The 12,745-nt window shown below is 36.7% G+C and overlaps 1 long non-coding RNA gene across 1 annotated transcript in view; it reads right to left on the bottom strand.

Moving 5' to 3' along the window:
* Nucleotides 1-1,522: 1,522 nt before the first annotated feature.
* The window catches only part of LOC306814584, a 35,901-nt gene continuing 24,678 nt past the window's right edge, over nucleotides 1,523-12,745 (bottom strand). Inside the window, exons 2-3 of the long non-coding RNA XR_013777213.1 lie at nucleotides 3,120-3,250; nucleotides 1,523-1,607 (exon numbers count right to left, since the gene is read on the bottom strand). This is a non-coding gene — a long non-coding RNA (uncharacterized lncRNA). The remainder of the gene's footprint in view (nucleotides 1,608-3,119; nucleotides 3,251-12,745) is intronic.

Here is a 12,745-nt window from a genome sequence, read left to right as displayed (position 1 = left end):
AATATCATGTAAAGATGTGCACAGGCATTGTCAGCCGACTTGTCCTGCTACTGATTAGACCTAGGGACATATTTGATTACAGAATAAATGGGCAACTTGCTTTTGCCACCCTTTCTCAATATAATTTGCCATTTTGCTACACTGTAAAATGTGATTGGCAAGTTACTGGGGTTTTACATTTGGAAGATAAAGTATGAGGTGAAGTTAAATAAAAAATCAGAGAATAATGAAATGCCAGAGAATAATATCCTCTTATCTTTACAATTGTAGAGAACTGTGGTTACAGTCATGTTTGATGAGAAGAGGCTTTGAGGGAAGACATGTTCTGACTCTTGTCATAAATAGATTGGAATTGCCCTCTATGTAAACATAATAAAGATTTTCTTTATGTCTGTGACCAACCCTTGTGTAAGTCCACACAAGCTCCTCAGTTAGAGAACTTGAGGATAAATTATCCAAAACTAATTTATACAGTTTTAGCTGTACCTTGTATATTTTAATTTTGCAAGCCTTAAATTGAATATTTTTCTACACATATTGGTATTTATAGACTAAGAGAGTGGTGTGATCTAAAAGACTAATCTGATAGCAGATGGTGGAGTATCAGTATATGAAATAAAATAGAAAAAACTTTTCATTCTACTAATTAGAATATCCTCCTTCTTTTCCCATGATTTGACATACAGTAGAACATAGGTCAGAACAGGGAGAACAATTTGTGAAGAGTATCTCCCCAACATGGAGATGAAATGAATAATTTCATAGAACTTTTCTATGTTGAATTTCAGAATTGTGTAAATGCTCATGTAGGAGTATATAAGCCTGCATGCACCAAAAAATACACTCAGATACACTATTGAATTTTCCATTAGTAGCAGATCACATAGTATTACAAGTTTACAGAAGAGAGAATATTTTTCATCTGTTAGAAAATTCTGTATAGTAAGCACTTTATTTTTTGTCTCATCTTGAAGTGCTTTCTTCAAAAATCATACCAGTTTCCACATATATAGAAAAAAATATTACTGATTTCCATATTAAATTTCTGTTAGAAACAGCAATATTCTCTTAGTCACAAATATATTTTCATGATGTATCTTGGTCTTCCCAACTATTTATTCTTTACTTAAAGCGTAAATCAGCTTATAAAAATGTATTTCGTTTAGATGTTAAAGAAAGGGATGACTGTCATGACATGCCTGTGGTTGTAGATTTCTATACAGTATCTATGTAATATGCTTCATTTTCAAGATGTTACTTTAGAACTACATTGTTCACTAAGTAACTGCAAATAGCTGAAAGGTAGAAAATAAAGAACATTCTCATTCCTCACAAGTTTTTTGCTGAATAACATGCTAACTGAAGAAATACATTAAGAGTTAATTTGAGTATCTGCAAACAATAAGGTTTCTCTTTTACTCCCTGAAGAAAATTGTTTTTAAAGTTGCCACTGTCATCATATATGCCAGAAAAGTTTAGAATTTAATTTCCCATGCACTTCCCATGCACCTTCTTTTTCCCAAAGAAAAATTTTGCGTCTTTTGATTTGTAGTTGAAGTCCAAAGAGGCAGAGTAACCACTCACTCTGTTCACTTAAGAATTGAGACCTGGAAGGGAAATTTTGCAAAAGAAAGAGAGAAAGAGAAAGAGAGAGAGAAAGAGAGAAAGAAAGAGAGAGAGAAAGAGAGAAAGACAGAAAAAGAGAAAGAAAGAGAGACAGAGAGAAAGAGAGAGGAAGGAAGGAAGGAAGGATTCCAGGAAGGAAGGAAGGAAGGATTCCAGGAAGGAAGGAAGGATTCCAGGAAGGAAGGAAGGAAGTATTCCAGGAAGGAAGGAAGGATTCCAGGAAGGAAGGAAGGAAGGGAGGAAGGATTCCAGGAAGGAAGGAAGGAAGGATTCCAGGAAGGAAGGATTCCAGGAAGGAAGGATTCCAGGAAGGATTCCAGGAAGGAAGGATTCCTGGAAGGAAGGAAGGATTCCAGGAAGGAAGGATTCCAGGAAGGAAGGAAGGATTCCAGGAAGGAAGGATTCCAGGAAGGAAGGAAGGATTCCAGGGAGGATTCCAGGAAGGATTCCAGGAAGGAAGGAAGGATTCCAGGATTCCAGGATTCCAGGATTCCAGGATTCCAGGAAGGAAGGAAGGAAGGAAGGAAGGAAGGAAGGAAGGAAGGAAGGAAGGAAGGAAGGAAGGAAGGATCTGTTAATTTAGTGCATAACTTTCAAAAGGAGACCAGTACTTACACAAAAATAAAAGTTTTTATATCATCTTAGTGCTATAAAATTTGTCATAATATTGGACAACTGCATTTCTATCACGTAAGTGAAAATTTATCAAAAAATGTAATGAAAATATGGAAGTCAGAGTATATAAACACTTGGAACCAAATGTCATTTGAATGACATATAAGGGGGTATCTTCCCACTGAATCTGTAAGAAGGGGCTAAATTCACCTGAATTGAGAGCTGGATGATGCTCACACGCACTGCATGCAAGCAGGAGTCACACTGTTGGCTGGCCTGGAGGCAGTGACAGGCGGCTGTGCTGCAATGAAGGCTTCTGCCGGTGCTGGCCACCTCCAGGAATCCACTGCTGGGCCATTTCCCATCCCACAGCCCACTGCTGCTCACATCCTCAGCCTGTCTCAGCCTCAGCTCAGCTCCCACTCCAGCCAGAGGCTAGCTGCTGCTTCTCCCCCTCCCAGCAGACATTCGGGGCAGCCTCCAGTGCCACATCCCCTCTAAAGCATCGGAAAGGCAGAGCCCCGCTGCTCCCGTGGCAGGCTCAGCAGAGTCCACACCACCTGCACGCTTCCTGCTGTGCCTCAAACTCTGCCTGTGGTAACTACAGCACACGGCAACACTCTGTCCCATAAAGGGCCGTAAATCTCTGCAAGGTCTGGGGATTCAGCTAAGAGTAATTAAAAAGATATGTCCATGTGCAGAAGGTTCAGCTATAGAAGTTTGAGGTCTGGCTTGATTTTAAGACTGTTTGAAAGCTGAAATTTGAGTGGAAGATCCCCAACACTAGGATGAAGCCATTTTTGATTGCCTGTAAATTCCAACCATGAAACAATAAGGCTTTCAGCTTAGCAAATACTGAAAATTTACATGCTACTCACCAGCTTGGAAATGCATTACATTTTTCTCATTAAGGCCGTGCTGTTTTGTCAGAGGTGGTTTTCCATTTCTGTTGTCACTCTTAAAACTTCTTGGCAATGCTATACTGGACTCAAGATGATCCATCTGAGAACTGAGTAAGAGCAGACCTTGTTTCAAAATAAGTACTTCCAATAAATATTGATCTACCCTAAAACTCTCACAATAAGATAAAGATACTTTAAAGAAGCCATATAACTCAGCAAAGAAAGAGAGCTTCTTCCATGCAAAGTCAGTGAATCCAGAGATTATGGAAATTCTTTTCCAGCCAAGTTTGTGGCATTACATTCTCATGTGCCTCACAGTTCTTCTCTGTACAAGTGTATAAATACATGGGTGTTCCTATACAGTTCTGGGTGTTACATACTTTTTTCTTCCTCATTATCATGTCTTTGCTTATATATTTTCACCTAGGCCACTTTAATTTCTCCATTTGGGAAAGAAAGAGGTTTCTCAGGAAATTTCAGTTTTGTTCAAAATGCAGAAGAGTGACAAGAATGTTTTATTTGCTTGTTTTCAGCAAGTGATAGCAAGTTTATTCTCATGTTCAGTTTCTACTTGGGTGCACGCAGAACCTCCATGCAAAATGAAAGGTAATATCCAACAATAAATGCCATACTAACTCTGAGTATGCATCTTGTAATGGTACATCATAATCCAGGATCATAACCTGGCTAGCAGAAACACCCAGAAGATTGGAAAATGCTCAACAAAAGTTGTCACTAATGCTTACCTTCGGAATAATTTTTGTTTTCTCAGATATGAAACAGCACAAAACAACACAACGACTAATTCTGCAAACTTACCACACAAGATCTTTCTGGTTAAATGGCTCGATATGACACAGCTTCACTTCAGTGTTATTGACAAAACAGTGCATTCATCAATAAATATGTCATCTCCTGTGCCCTGTGATTCTACTTTGCCTGTAAACATTCAGTCTCCTGGATGAACATACCTACTGAGGGACTGCATTAATGTTCTACATTCAGAAGATAATCATTAATCATAGCCTGTAAACTTTGTTTAGAAATACACAGTCTCTTAAGGGTAATACTAAGTGAAGTTTAAAAGTGAGGTTGATGGATATCATTAAATCATACGCATTGAAATTATATTGCCATTATTTCTTTAATATCTTTATTTATAATTAATGTCAAAAATACAAGCCAGAGAAGTCACCAGTTTTTCGACCAGATCTTCCCAGTCAGAAAAACCCCCAAATGTGAAGATAGTGGAGGGGCAAAATACTTGTAATAATACACTGGGAATGTTTTTCTTGTTTTTCTTCAATTGCACACAGGCTCTGCAGTGGGACATGAGGCTCTAATATTTCATCAAATTTCTTAGTTGGGAGAAGTAGGTTTGAAGACAGAAGCTGAGAAATGAGAGGTTTGCAATCTAAAGTAGTCTTATCAAGGTTAGAGTTTTATGGGAGGTACTTAAAATACAGAGGTGGCAGAGTGACCAAGCAAAGCTTAAGCTTAAACTGGACCTTATATTTCATATGCAAATTTCAGATAATTCCTGGTTTTGGTTGGAACTCATGGATGGCAGAACAGAGGATTTCAGAACTTCATTCTTCCAATCAGTAACTCCAATTACATAATATAAGTCACTGTCAAATCCAGAACTATATCTTCTTCATTTCTATGTTAGTAAGTTATATTTATATGTGGGAAATCATGCACATAGTGAAATGTATGTGGATTAAAATTAGTTTTCAAAAACGCATGATTCTTACGTAGCTCATTTACATCAATTTAAGGCATGTACATCACTTTCTTATAAAAAAAACTGACTTTGATAAATATCTCAGATTTGCCTTAGATTTTGAAAAACACACAGACTATAATTTTGATAATTTTAGGAGGGTAGTTGTCTAATATATGGAATTTTATCCCTTAGTTATATGAATATATTTGCAAACATAAAAAGATAGAAGAAAGAGAAAGGGAGAGAGGGACAGAGAAAGGGAGAGAGGAACAGAGAAAGAGACAACATATCTTACTCTCTTAATCAACATGTAGAAACTTGCCACTACACAGTACTAAGTCAGCATAAGTCTGACCTTGTCTCTGATGTCAAAATTTGTCCCATCATTTTTCATAGCAAATGATTGGATTGACTAATGCACTTGTTTCTGGGACAACACTTTTATTTCTTTTGAAAGTATTCTTAATGGTGATGGAAGATGACATTGAAGCTTTATAGATTAATTTGAACTTCCTGGAAAAGGTGAATAAGAGCTGATCAGGAACATTTAAAAAAATTATGTTGTCCAAGTCAAAGACAATGGGTGAAAAATGTATTTTACCTTGCAAAAAAATTTTATTTTTGATATGACTGATTTGATGTCTAAATAACTAGCAATTAGTAAAATCAAAGGTTCCCTGTACAAAAAGAAGAAGATTGAGTTACAAAAAACGGGAGACCATAATTATCTGCTAATATTTCCAGACTTAAAAATCTATCTGATGATTTAAAGAAGACATATTTTGATACACGTTTTAATTGGAGACAATTTTAAGACGCCCAAACTGCTACGCCATTATGTTTTGAAAGTCTGATTTTTCTGTACTTTAAGACTCCTTTTCCTTCTTAAAAAATATTGCAGTTTCAAAATGTGCATTGTCTAAGACTCTGAAAGAGTCTTAGAACAAAAGCCAACGAGGCACTTCTCTCAGAATTTCATTGCTAATCAGATGATAGTAATGAAGGACACAAGGGACTCAGTCATGATGCTATTTACACGTTTTCACAGGTAGATTAAAGATGTAAAGAGTGTCTTTTTGACAAGTTACTAATATCTGTATATTAGTATATTGAGCATAAGTATAGCTTGCAGTAGAAAACCAGCTGCCTCAGAGTTACATCTCCTCAGATTATGCAACATGGTGGAAAGTACAGAAAGGCTGGGGAAGACAATCTTGGCATTGTTAGGCTAAATAGAGACGCAAGAAGCGAGCAATCACCATCTCATTCCCTTCAGACCTCAGAAAGCAAGCTGGTGCTATTGTTGGCATTGTGGTGGCCAAGCAGTGCTGGGAAAGCCATTCCACACCTTGGTCATTAGTGGTGCCACTGGCAGGAAGAATAGGGAATTGTGCATGAGCTGTACAAAGCATGATGAAGAAGCTGCATACATGGGCTTATACAGACACTGGGGATGTGGGCAGGTGTGTGGCAAAGCAGGAAAGCAGATGAGCTGGGAAGGGGTTTACTCTTTGTGGCATTTCCTTCAATGTTCATTTTGGGTGAGGAAAGTACTGACCACCCTCTTTTCAAAATGCGATTAGTTAGCTGTTACAGAGCAAGACAGAATTTTGAATCTGTATTTCTATTTTACCTCAAACTTCTCTTTTGTTTTCCCTTTTGTGACAAAAGGCCTTGTTTTGTTTAGTAATAATGACTCATATAGAGTAGCTTCATAACTTCTTTTTTGAGGAGGATTTGAAAATAAAAGACTGGTATGATTTTGGAAGTAAAATTGCCAGGAACTACATGGGATAAAGGAAGCAATATCAATAAAAAGAGATGAAAGAAAGCAGAAAAATTTTCATCTGGGATAGAAGCACAGGCCTGAGTCTGGGAGTGAAGAGAAAGAGTTTTCTGTGCTGACATCCTCCAGAATTGAACCGAAACTTAGCCTACAGCAAATCTTGTCAAAAAACTGACTTTGTAAGAGGCATTTGTTATTTTACCATTTCCAGCAATTGCCTTAGGGTAATTTGAGCATTTCATCTTCTGGAAAAATAGATAACATGATATAATATATATTTATTAGCAGACAAACACTGTAAATTGTTGATATTTCCACATATCAGTTGTTAAAAATGAAACAACAAGGCAGTCTTGTCTTACATTTGACAGTTTCAGTTCCTGGCACACTAAGCTCTTGTTTGATAAGCTACATTCATTCCATATTTGTGTAATACCCTGGAAGAAATTAGGTTGCAATGAAGTCCATTTTTGTCACTGCATGTAGCAATGAATATCACACCCAGCAGGGTACAGTGGCACCTGGCTGTCCAGACCCAGTGTAGCACAAAGCCATCTGGGGGTAATTACAACAAGGTATTCTTTAAAGACCAGATGGGACCAAGGAACAGAAGCCCCTACCCCTCCCAGTCATTTACAACATAATTCCTTTCAATGATATACTTAATCCTCCCACCAGCTACGCTTTTCAGCTTGCTGTTGTCACTGTTCCTTTATGTTAATTCACTTGAGAGACACAGAAAGGGAGAGAGAGCGGAGAGCAGAGAGCGAGCCACCGGTGCCTCAAGGGGCTAAAAGAAATTATTCATCCTTAAATTGTTTCCACTACACCAAGTACAGTAACAGTTGTTTTGTTGTTTTTTTTTTTTAAGAGGGCTGAAATTATCCTAAAGAAGGTCAATGCTATAGCCCTGTGCAACACCAGCTGAGTTTTATTCAGCCACCTGTTAGCTAGGAGTGTTCTGCACATGCTCATGATGCATTTAAACAGTTTAAAGGGTCTTTTTATTGACTGGCAGCCTCCCTATATTCAGAGTGCTCAAGACATGGCCCTGCTTTGTGATCATACGTGGCACACAGGACTTAATTCAATTATGTTGTAAGCCTATCCAGTTTGTATCAGTGGCCTTTCACTTTTGTGTCATTTGTCTTGTATCTTGTAAAGAGTTGGGTGGATTTTTTTTGTGGGGGAGGGGTTTGTTTTGTTTTGTTTTGGGATTTTTTTAGGAAAAGGCATGCACTAGAAGAAAATTGCCTTTATTTCATGATTCAGATTTGCACTGCAGATGTACAGGCTACACTTTAAGAAAAACACAAAAAAAGTATTTTTATTAATACAAAAGTAGCAAAACAAAAGAAGCTTTCTACAAGTTTAAAATCAAAGATATACACATACATTTAATTTTGACAGAAGGTCAGGCAGACAGCCCAGACATATTTTAAACAAGAAACAAATAGAAAGATGAGTGAAAAGAGAAAAATAAGTAAATATATTTAATAGTATTAAAAGTACAAACCATGAAGGCCTGGATATTGCTATTCTTTCTTTAGAAGTAGTTTTTTTGTTTTAAAGAAACTGTACATCAATATGAGTAAGTTTGAATGTATTTCAGCCTTGATTATATTGCTGTATAGCCCCTGAATTTGTGATCAATGCGTGAGTGAACTGCAAATTTAAAATTTAAAAAAAAAAAAGGTGTTTTTGAAATTATACTGCAAGCTGTTGCTAATATCTAGTAAATGTGTATGAATTATGAAAATGAGATAACAAGGTGTCTTTTGATCTGGAGTTACCTAGGTGAGGTGCTCTGAAGTTCAATGCAATGCTACCATCTCCTTTGCTTTCAGTCACTGTTCCACAGCTCTGACCAAACATTTAAGAAAGTATCACTCCTGGCTTTTCAACAAATCACTAACCTTAAGGTGTCCTTAAGAATATTTAAAATAGATTCAAATGCATAATAGTCTATCTCTTATGGAAGAAGCTGCAAAGGTCCAAGCTTTCTGAATACAGAGACCACAAATGCAAACTGAAATAATATTGACAATATAGTTCCAAGAAGCATGGTACAGGCAGAAGGGAGATTGAACTTTTTTAAAAATTTGATTTACAAAGACTAGATTAGTTTTTTTGCTGGAAGCTGAGATCAATAAAAATATAATGTGCTATGGTGAAATGTACCCTTTACCTTTCTATAACACCTTCAAACATTGTTGGTGTGAAATCACAGTTATAAAATCCTATCTCTGCTCAGTGTGTGTGTGTGGATTCCATCACAGTAATAGATAAACATATCTTTGTTAGACTGGGATAAATATTCATTGATATCTCTTCCCTCTCCTTTTTCCAGAGAACAAAAGTCAGAGAAAGGGCAGTAGTGCCAAGTTACTTACTAGTCTGCATGGCAAATAGGTATCAGTTGCTGATGTATCAGCCTCAGCACTGAAACACCCTGACCATGAAAGACCTTCATAATATCTTCCCTCCAGTCATTAAAAGATCTTGCCATGACTGTGAACAATTTATATCTTGAATCTGATACTTTTCTGAGTAACATTTTCCACAAATGGATTTTTGTTTTGGTCATTTTCTCTCATCAGTCTTAAAGATTTGACGAAGACTTTGAGAAGATTACTGAAAAGCTTAACTGAGCTAGGAAGAGGGATAAATAGTCTGGAGAATAACAGTTGGGATGTTTGGATAGCATGTGAATACCACAGACATAGACTGCTTAACAGCATTCTAGTTACTCATCAAATAATATAACCTTTATTATGGAAAAGAGCTCCTAAAGGAAGAGCTGGAATATTTAATTTTCAACGAAGAATGAAGAGATAATTACTAGGAAAGGACTACAAAAAGTATTTAAAATCTAGTTTTACATGTGTGAAAGTTCACATAAGTCTCAGCACTAGAATTAAGTTGGCCCTTCCTCTTCAAAGGTGACTGTCATGAAGTTTTCAGATTCTGATTTCAGCCTCCCCACAAAGAAAGCATATATATTCCCTTTATAAATTCTTAAATCATATAAGGTATGATTTGTAATCAAAAGTGGGTAATCAAACTGTACAGAAAATAATTTCACATTATTCAAACATCAATACTTGAGGCTTTAACCCAGATCTTCAAGGAAGACAGTGAAAAATAAGGACTGTGCTGATAACTTCCCATCCTGTTTCCATTCTACCATATTGCTTCTCAAATTATGGGTGACTGATTAGGGTATTACAGGCATTTATGCATATAATTCCCAGCAATAACTTTGAACCAGACAATTCATGCATATATTTTTTTCACATAAAAATCACATGTTCTTGATCACAGCGAACTCCTAAATCTCACAAATGCTTACTTTCTAACAAATTGCAAACAATTACAATACACATTATGTCAAAAGATAGATATGAAGGATGGACTAATGCAAAAAGCTTCTATCATATTCCCAATCCCTAAACACTCACAGAAATTACTTGTGCTTATTTACTTAGATGTAAAGATGTGCCAATTGATTTAATTCAAATAAGACTTATACATGAATCTTATCTAGTCTACAGCACAACTCAATCCACTTTAAAATGCAAATTATTCCAGTGTAATCACTCAATATTCCATCTACCCTGACATTCACTTCCTTCTTTTTCACATTTTGATTGTTTCAGTTTAGTTTCCTATGATCTTAGACTTGCCAGGAAGTGCCTTTGTAAAGCACAGGGTGGGTGAAAGTCTTTAAATAATATGGCATCTGGAACTTACACTGTTGTGATACTAGGAAATCATGTGCAGTCTTAGATATGCTGCCCTGGCATCATAGTGTGCTAGAAAGCCCCTTTTTTACACATCATAGAAAAACTCATAAAATAATAAAATGAAAAAACAAGAGAGTCCAGAACTATTGATAAAGAAAGTTTGGTTCCATGCAGAAACCACAGCTCTCTATCTTTTGTATTTAATGAACTTGTACCTAAATAATATCCCTGAATATGACTTTACAAAAATGTTTTACCCTCTTGGTATTGACAAAGAGCTTTCCTCTCCTTTATTTTGGGAAGATAAGCAGCTGGAAGAGGATGTTTATCCCTGTTCCTCCACCATCCCTTCCTCCTCTTGTAAGGTAGCGGTGGTTGTTTCTCAACCCTACAAAGTAATGAAATGAAAATTTGTTCATGAATTCCACCTAGTATGTAGCCCTGTCATGGAAGACCACCAAATTTGACAGGGATGGTTTGCCATCAGTAAAGCCATGTTGGTTGTCAACAATCACCTCTTTGTTTTCTATGTGCCTTAGTGTAGTTTCCAGAAGAATCTGTTCCATGATTTTTCCTGGCACAGAGGAGAGGCTGCAGTTCCTTCAGTCCTCTGCATTCCCCTTTTTAAAAATAGTGGCTATATATCCCTTTTTGTCACCAAGGACTTCACCTAACTGCCATGGTTTTAAAAAAAATGATGGAGAGTGGCTTAGCAGCTTAATTTACCAGCTCCCTCAAGATCCACACATGAACCTTATAAATTCCCACAGATTTGTGCACATTCCTTAGACCATCTTGGCCCTATTCTTCTCCTGCAGTGGGCTTAGGGTCTTCATTCTCCCAGGCTCTGCTTTTGCCTTTCTTGACTTGCCTGACATAGCTGGAGTACTCCTTGTCTGAGGCACAAAAGATGCTGAGGGCCTCAGTCTTTTCTTTGCTTGCAGGGCCACCAGGTCTCTGATTTCCTTCTGGAGAGGGTAGCATTTTCCAGATATTTATCTCTGCTTCTAACACCTATAGAAACTTTTTGTGATATCCTCTGTATCTCTGGCCAGACTCAATTTTAACTGAGAATGAGACGCATGAAAGAAAATAAGTCGATTAAAGTGCGAAGTTATTGGGAAATAATATATAAAAATAAACAAATAAATGAAATTATTTTTAAATACAAAACCAGTTATCAGTGGTCAGGAAGACAAGACTTTGGATAGGCATTCTGTGCAAATACAAAGATACATGCTTTCTGGTATTTTGTTATTGGAGCTTCTTACTGCTGCTGTTTCCTGATGCTCACTTGCTCCTCTGCTGAGGATATCAGCTACAGCTGCTGCAGAATCTATAAGCTCTCTCTTAGCAGGTAGGTACTTAGGACTAAAGAAAGAAGAGGATAAACAAGTAGAAGGGTTGTACACAAGAACAGGCAACTGCAGGAGGATACTGATCAGGGCAGCTCTGGGGGCTGCCCCCTGCTGAAATGCATCACTACACTGGGCAGTCTGAAGTCATCACAGAAGACACACATAGTCTCTGTTAATATGAAGTGACTCTGACTGCTGTCCATATGAATGTTTGCACATCTAAAAAGTCAAATATATCAAATAGATATTCTAATCACAATATTATATAGGAAGTAAAGAGAAAAGTGGCTGTAAGCTCGTTTCCACATGGTTCTTTGCAGAAATATTTTGTGTGGGTTCATCTTGCTAGACTGGGGGATATATCCCTAGTTTAATATGGAGAAAATTGTTTTTATTTTCAGTGATTAGACTTGCCAGTTTAGGAAATGTCAGAATACCTCAATATCTCTTGCTTGTTTGCTTTTTTTTTTTTTCCCAGGCTTTTTTTAGACAGTAGAAATATCTAGGTTTGAAGATGTTAAGCCCAGTATAAAGAAATTATTTTATTATGGTAACTATTCAGATATTAAGATGTCATAAATATATGTCATAAAGATATGTCATAATGTCATAAAGAGAAACTGAGTAAACAGCAGTTTTTTACATAGTTAGATTTAACCTGAAGCTAAAATCAAAACTTGTTCATCTTGGTAGAAGGAAAAACATTAAATGGGAAAACCAGGAAAAAGTAAGTCAATAGGTTTTTCATTGATTAAGACCTTTTTTTAACATTGTCTAGTGCACTGAATTCCTGGTGCCTTAGTATTCATTCTTCTTGGTTAGATAGATCCTGGTCTTGGTGAATCCATCCACATTTTTAGCTGACTTAGTAGTTAAACTCAATTAAAATTCTAGAAAAGAGAGGTGGTTTTCAAGAACAAAATAAAAAGTAATGAAATTATACCCAACTTCTGAATATTTTTATGAAGATTTAAAAAAACCTT

The sequence above is a fragment of the Erithacus rubecula genome, assembly GCF_903797595.1.
Source record: "Erithacus rubecula genome assembly, chromosome: Z".
NCBI classification, from domain to species: Eukaryota; Metazoa; Chordata; class Aves; order Passeriformes; family Muscicapidae; genus Erithacus; species Erithacus rubecula.
This window is presented reverse-complemented; position numbering and strand designations above follow the sequence as displayed.